The following is an 8510-nucleotide window of genomic DNA, read 5'->3' as shown; positions in this document are numbered from 1 at the left end:
CTCGGCCTCCCAAAGTGCTGGGATCACAGGCTTGAGCCACCGTGCCCCGCTACTTCTTTATTCAATTCACAAAATGCTAAACTTTAACTTGCTACCTTCAACAAAATATTAGTATGGGCCAAAAAGATATTTTTCCCCCATCAAAATTCTAATGTGTTCCTAGATTGTTTTGGACTGATTTCCCAACATATTAAATATTAGATTACATCCCAAACTCTATCTGGTTACTGTGTGGCATGCAAGAAAACAACTCTAAACTGTATTAGTTATTAACAAGTTTAACCTGATTCACATTAAGTGTCACATGAACACTACCCACCTAACTGGTTAAGACCCAAAATTAAGCAACGATCATCTTATGGATTCCGTAGGCTTATCAAGTGATGCTTGTTCAATTTCCAAGTGTCCCTCTTCATATTGATCAAAGTGATTACCCTGAAAAAAGATGATCACAGCTATTTTTCAAGAGCAATAAATGTCAAATTTATTAAAAGCCTAACCAAACTAAGGGTTATTTTTAAGTTTGTTTTTTGTTTTTGTTTTAACCTAAAAGGAGACTGCAATCATTCCTTTTCAGTAGACAATCAAAACCACACCACAAATTCCAACTTTTAAAAAATTTATGAAAAATGTTTTAGGGTCGGGCACAGTGGCTCACGCCTGTAATCCCAGCACTTTGGGAGGCGGAGGCAGAGGCAGGAAGATCACTTGAACCCAAGAGTTCAAAACCAGCCAGGGCAACACAGTGAGACCCTGTTTCTGGGGGGGGGGGGGGGAATCAATTAGCCACACATGGTGGTGTGAACCTGTAGTGCCAGCTATTCAGGAGGCTGAAGTGGGAGGCTCACTTGAGCCCAGGAGGTCGAGACAACAGTGAACTGTGATCAAGCCACTGCACTCCAAGCATGAGTGACAGAACGAGACCCTATTTCAAACAAAACAAAACGTATTAGGAATCTAGGCCTAGCAATCTGAACTTTTCTCCTCCTAACAGGTGTTGAAATTGTCAACTAAAACACTATCAACCATTTGGGACACCAACCCTCTTAGACTGACTACATTAGGAAAACTATACAGATTCTTACCAACAGGCAGAGCGCGGCCGGCTCCCTCAGGGCCCTCCAGGATCCTCTGGCCCAGGCCAGCGGGTGAGCTGGGGGCTCCAAGACGGGCCGCGCCCCACCCTCTGCACACACCGGGAGCCAGTTGTGGCTGCCCCCTGGCCGGACCCAGGCCTTGAAGCTTCCCTACCCCACCTCGTTGACTGAGGGCGGCGTTAGCCTCTCCCAGCCCGGACCCCGCCGGCCGCCTGGTTTCCCGGCCCAAGCCTGCCTGGCCTCGACGAAACCCCGCCGAGCCTCCGGGACGCGGCGCCTTTGGGTGGCGGCGGGAGTGGCGAGCCAGGAAGCCTGGTGGCCGCCCGAACACCGGGCGGCGGAGGCCCTAAGGGTGCAGAGTGCCTGGCAAGGCGGCCTCAGGACGCAGGCACTGCCTTCTCTTTAGGCCTCGGAGCCGCGCAGACCCGGTCCCGGTGACCGCTGTGTCCCTATTGGTCGAGACCTACCTAGTCCTGACCTCAACAGACAAAAGCCTTAACGGGCCTGGAAGGCGAGCGGAGTTCCAAACGAGGACAGGTAGAACGGTTAGCGGCTGTTGGGCGGTTGGTCTTCGTGCTACTAGACCTTGCTGCTAGAAGAGAGAAATAGAATGACAGGCCACGTTTGGCCGGTTGGAAATGCCCACCACCCTTTGGGAAGACTTACTGGCTGTTTATAGAGGGCCTGTATATGTAATATGAAAAAGTTGCTCTCAGGCTGGGAGCGGTGGCTCAGGCCTGTAGTCCCAGCACTTTGGGAGGCCAAGGCAGGAGGATCACCTGAGGTCAGGAGTTCGAGATCAGCCTGGCCAACATGATGAAACCCCGTCTCTACTAAAAATACACAAAAATTAACTGGGCGTGGTGGCGGGTACCTGTAATCCCAGCTACTTGGGAGGCTGAGGCAGGAGAATTGCTTGAACCTGGGAGGTGGAGGTTGCAGTTAGCCGAGATCACCACACAGCACTCCAGCCTGGGCAACAGGGTGAAACTCTGTCTTAAAAAAAAAGAAAACAAAGCTGCTCTCAATTCCACCCCTCTCACATCGAGCCCTTCTAGATGAAAACAGCCATGTTGTTTTACTTTGATAAGCAATATTGCATTAAATTTTTAATAATGAAGAAAATAAGTCATAATAATGAAAATAAAATCTGTATTTTAATACTGCTCAAGTCCAATAACATTATTTTAAACTAAAACTGCTAAGACATTAAACTTTAAATCAGTTGATACCTCCCGGCTTCTCAAGGAATTAAAAACAATCTCTTGACAGTTTCCAAAGCAACTGTTCCTCAAGATGATCTGCCAAGAGAGATAAACATGCCCGTATCATGCTGTGTTTGATCATAAGCGAGTTGTCACTGCAACTAAAGTAAAAACAGTTTCAACAAATGATAGTTGCAGACAACTAAGAAGTTCTCTCTAAACATAATTTTCACAGATCTCCCCGCTTCATTAGGAAGAAATAGCTCATAATTTGGTTTTAAATCAAAATACCGATTTTCTGGTTCCTTTCTTGCAATAAAGTATAGGGCATGAGGATTTGTGAGTCCTACAATGACCTAAGTCAAAAGACTAAAGACTTCAGTCTTTTGGTCTAGCCTAAATGAATTCAGTGTGTGGAACGATATGACAACTGGATTATTAACCTAACAAGAAGTTACTTTGCCTTTTCAAGGTAAAATTAAAACTCTAATTCAATGATGGGGAGTTCTAACTTGTAATTTGCCACATTGTATCATAAATGTCAGGTTTCTCTCACTAGACCGTATCCTTGAGGACAAGAACTGAGTCGTGTTTATCTCTTACAGACCTAAACTTAATATGGCAGCCAAACACTAGGGAATAACTAGGTGTTAAAATTGTGTGGCAATGATGAACAAGTTCTAGAACAAGATGGTGGTGGTGATGGTCATTTAATATTGTTTTATGTACTTAATACCACTGAACTATATACTTTTAAGAGAAGGGGGTCTTGCTATGTTGCCCAGGCTGCCTTCAAACTCCTGGGCTCAAGGAGTCCAGGATCAGCCTCCTAACTAGCTGGAACAACAGGCTCCACTACATGTGGCTTGAATTATATACTTTAAAATAGTTAAAGTGATAAGTTTTATTACATGTATTTTACCACAATAAAAATAATGAAAATAAAATTGTATGGCAAAATTTGTATAAATGAAGAAAGGAAAAAAATAAAAAGAAAAATGGAATAGCACAGGACAGGTGTACGTTTTCCAAAGACCAAAAAAAGGACTTAAGAGTAGGTATTTCAGGAATGAGAAAAAACACTCACCAACAAATGATTTAAAAATTTTTTAAATAGCTATTAATCCTGAAAGTCTGTCTTAAATTAACCTCCAATATTTTGTCCAATGATATTTTTAAAATAACACCTGCTTCTTGGAATTTTAGTTTCTACTGTAACATTTAAAATTTTAAGTTAATTTAAAGGTATTAATTGCAAAGTACTTAAATTACTAAATAATAAATATCCAAATACTGAGATTAGCTCAAACCTCATTATATTATAGAACACCAATGTACAGCCAAATATCAATTATTTCACCCTACAGGTCTATACAATTCAATGATTAAAGAATAGACCAGGCACAGTGGCTCATGCCTGTAATTCTAGCACTTTGGGAGGCCGAAGTGGCAGCATTCGTTGCTGGAGGCCAGGAAGTTGGACTTCAGCTTGGGCAACATAGTGAGACCTTGTCTCTACAAAAAAATTAGTGGGACGTGGTGGCGTGTGCTTGTATTCCTAAGTCCTATAGTCCTAGCTGAGGCAGGAGGATCAGTTCAGCCCAGGGGTTCAAGACTGCAGTGAGCGGATTGAGCCACTGCACTCAGGCCTAGGTGACAAACCAAGAGTCTGTCTCAAAAACAAACAAACAAAACCTCATCCTAAAAACAATAATTGTGTACTACTTTTTAAAAGTAAGTAAACCTTCAGTTAGTTTGTTCAGAGACAGAGTCTTTCTCTGTCACCCAGGCTAGAGTGCAGTGGAGCCATCATAGCTTACTGTAAACTTGAACTCCTGGGCTCAAGCAATCCTCCCACCTCAGCCTCAGCCTTCCAGCTGGGACAACAGGCATGCACCACCATGCCCAGCTAGGTTTTTTATTATTTTAATTAATTAATTAATTAATTTTTGAGATGGAGTATTGCTCTATTACCCAGGCTAGAGTGCAGTGGCGTAATCTCTGCTCACCGCAACCTCCACCTCCTGGGTTCAAGCGATTCTTCTGCCTCAGCCTCCTGAGTAGCTGGGATCACAGACGTGCGCCACCACACCCAGGTAATTTTTTTTTTTTTTTTTTTTTTTGCTTTTTTTGTAGAAACAGAGTTTCACCACGTTGGCCAGGCTGGTCTTGAACTCCTGACCTCAGGTGACCTGCCGCCTTGGCCTCCCAGAGTGCTGGGATTACAGGCGTGAGCCACAGTGCCTGACTTGTTTTTGATTTTTGTAGAGAGGAGGTTTCACTATGTTGCCCAGGTGGTCTCAAGCTCCTGGGCTCAAGTGATCCTCCTGCCTCTGTCTCTCAAAGTTCCAGGATTACTGTCTGGCCTAGAGTATTTAACTTAGGACAACTACGTGATGGTTTTAAACAAAAAGATAATTGCCCCAAAATGTATCACTATCAAAGATGATATAAAGTACAAACACAGATTATTAGAGAACTACCAGGTAATTCTACAAAAAAGAAAATGGGCACCTTCTAGGAAAAACCATTTCAGCTCATCCCTGCTGCATGAAAACTCACACAAGTTTTTCCAAACAGATAATGAATCATTAGCAAAATGTTCTTTTAATCTTAGGCTTAAAGTTATTTAGAAAACCCTTCTGCAGATTACAAACTACTGTCAGCAAGCACCAGGTTCCAAATAAGTCACTTAACAAATTTCTAGCCGGGTGCGGTGGCTCAAGCCTGTAATCCCAGCACTTTGGGAGGCCGAGACGGGCGGATCACGAGGTCAGGAGATCGAGACCATCCTGGCTAACCCGGTGAAACCCTGTCTCTACTAAAAAATACAAAAAAACTAGCCAGGCGAGGTGGCGGGCGCCTGTAGTCCCAGCTACTGGGGAGGCTGAGGCAAGAGAATGGCGTTAACCCAGGAGACGGAGCTTGCAGTGAGCCGAGATCCGGCCACTGCACTCCAGCCTGGGCGACAGAGCGAGACTCCGTCTCAAAAAAAAAAAAAAAAAAAACAAATTTCTAAATTTGTTACCTAATTAACTTTTCAAATCATTTGGGATCTGTCAGATGCAATCCAAATAAGGATTAATAATATAGTTTTAGAGTTTTAGTCCAAAAAAAGACCCACACATCTATTCAACAAAAGTATAAAGACAATTCAACAGAGAAATGATAGTGTTTTCATTAAATGACACTAGAACTAGGTGTCCACATGCAAAACAAACAAAAAAAAGAGCCTCAATCCATACTTCAAATCAAAATAAAAAATTAACTCAAAATGTGCTGCAGACCTAAATGTAAAACTGAAAATGATATATTCTAGAAGAAAAAATACAGAAGAAAATCTTTGTGACCACAGGCTAGACAAATATTTTCTTAGAGACAACACAATTTTGTGGGATTACACGTGGAATAAAAAATTGGTAAGCTGAACTGGGAGAAAACATTTACAAAGCTTATTCCTTTTTTAAAAATAATAAGAAATGAATGAATGCTAAACAAATCCATACCTGAATAAAAACTTGTATCCAGAAAATATATAGAATTCTCAAAAGAGAGGTAAAAAACAACCCAAATTTTAAAGTGGGCATAAGATTTAAACAGACATTTCATCAGTGATACACAGGTTGCAAGTAAGCACATGAAAACACATTTATGATCATTAATCATTAAGGAAATACAAACTAGAACCACAAGGTATTACCACCATACGCCTATTGAAATGGCATTAAAAAAAAACACTGATAATACCACTTATTTCTTATTTGTTTGTTTGGAGACAGGATCTCTCTCTGTTGCCCAGGCTGGAGTGCAGTGGCACATTCATGACTCACTCCAGCCTCGACCTTCCTGGGGTTAAGTGATCCTCCCACCTCAGGCTGCTGAGTGACTGGGACTAGAGGTGCACACCACCATACTAAGCTAATTTTTGTATTTTTGGTAGAGACAGGGTTTTGCCATGTTGCCCAGGCTGGTCTCGAACCCCTGGGCACAAACCGTCTACCCACCTCAGCCTCCCAAAGTGCTGGGATTGCAGGCCTGAGCCTTCCTCTGATAAAATTTCAGATAAGCAACTTTCATACATTGCTGGTGGGAACATGAAATGGTACAGTCAACTTTGGAAAACAATTTGGAAATTTCCTATAAAGTTAAACGCACACTTCCAGTTGTTGCAATCAGGAGCCAAAAAAAGAAAAAACAGTTAAACATATACTTACTACACAACCCAGCAATATTGTCCTTAGGCATTTAACCTAATAAAAAGAAAACGTGGGCCGGGCCAATGGGCTCACACCTGTAATTCCAGCACAGCCTGGGTGACAGAGCGAGACTCTGTCTCAAAAAATAAATAAATAAATAAATAAATAAATAAATTCATAGAAATGCGTATCAAAATAAGTCAAGACTACTGCATGATAATTTTTAAAGCTAAATGAAAATAAAACAAACTAAAAAGCATATAGAGCAGCTCTAGAATACATTAGAAGCTTGTAGTAGAAGTTAACTCTTAGAAATGGGTGTCTAAGCGTTAAGAGATGAGAGGTAGGCTACTTTTAACTGCATTTTTTTCCTTTGAATTTCATACTTACTGCATTTTAAAATAAATTTTAAAATATTTAATCAGAAATTGATTTTGTTCATTTTTTATTTTTTTAAGACAGAGTCTTGCTGTATTGCCCAGGCTGGAGTGCAACGTGCAATCTCAACTCACGGCAACCTCTGCCTCCTGGGTTCAAGCAATTCTCATGCCTCAGCCTCCCGAGAAACTGGCATGCACCACCATGTTAATTTTTGTATTTTTTGTTTAGCAAATGTAAACAGCCACCCTAAATCACCCCAAAGGACAGACCCGAGTTGTTCTTTTCATCTTTAATGTTTACACCTCTCTGAATCTGAGAAGTTGCTGCCAGGATTCTAGTACATACCAAAACGTGATGACAATACTCTCACCTGTGCAAACTTCTGTGCATCTACCGCTATCTAAAGGAAGCTGATGTCATTAGCCTTGGGGAAGCAACAAGGCATATTTGTGACTGAAGTTCAATTTGCCCAGTGTGGCCACACCTACTTCACTGATTGATATTCTAATAGTGGGATAAATAATTCAATAGGGATAAAGCTTGGATTTTCCTCTTCTTCTCTCTTAGTGCTTACATTCTTGTCATGATATTGACGTGCCGCAGACAAGCCAGCATGTCAGTGTGCTCTATCTGAATAAGGTATAGCCTTTCTACATTGCAGAGTCATTCAGTTTCTAAAATAATGGAGATTGTACTGTTAGAACTAACGGAGTAAGAAAATTTTTAAAAACAAGCCATCAGTCTGGACCCATGTAGGTGAATGAAGGAGAAGCACTTTAAAGTCAAGGAAAAAAATATGCACATACTTAACATTTAGAATTATCAACCACTGCTGGTTTTCCATAGACCATTTCATTTCTGATTTCGTCTGTGAGAGATATGATTATTGCTACCATTCAGAGGGAGACTTTGATTGTTAACTGCCTCGTCCTCCTTGCTTGGCGCCCTGCAAATAAATGTGCTCCTTTCTCCCACTGCAAAACCTCAGTATGGTTTGGCTTTACTGTGCTGGGCCGGTGGACCCCAGTTAAGTCCGCTAATAAGCTCTTGCTATGTCCTTGGGATGGGTTTCAGATTCAAAATAGACTGACCCTACCCACACTGCTGACTCGGCTGGTCAGTATTTGTCAATAACATAGAGACTTCATTCAAAGTTGTAATTACTAAAACCCAAGGGCGATTTCAGGATTTTATGGAGCCTGAACCTTACCTATTAATAATAAAAACATGGAAAAGTGTGAATACAAAGATTCCCAAGGGCCTCCCAGGACCGTGCAAGTGAAAAGCCCTGCTGCTGAGGCTCTATTCAATTCATCATCATTCCACCACAGCTGAGGCCCTTTTTTTAAAAAAAAAACTTTTGTAAGAAATGCAATGGGCCTATTTCTCACTATGGCAAATGTTTCCTGAAGCAAATTAGCTTTTTTTTACTAGAAAGATTTGACCCAAAACAAAGGAGCCCAGCCCCCAGCATACATTTGGTGTGTTGAGACCATTGTGCCAATAGGGTCACTTGTTTCATGCATTTTCTTGCCCATGCCAAAGGTCAGAACTAGGAAAAGCAGGGAAGGTCATATATAAACTATGTAAGTTTCTTGGTCTCTTCGTACTTTATTTTCCCCATTTGAAAA

This window comes from Piliocolobus tephrosceles, chromosome 16 (genome assembly GCF_002776525.5).
Source record: "Piliocolobus tephrosceles isolate RC106 chromosome 16, ASM277652v3, whole genome shotgun sequence".
Taxonomy (NCBI): Eukaryota; Metazoa; Chordata; class Mammalia; order Primates; family Cercopithecidae; genus Piliocolobus; species Piliocolobus tephrosceles.
The sequence above is the reverse complement of the archived record's forward strand: the minus strand, read 5'-3'. Positions refer to the sequence as shown.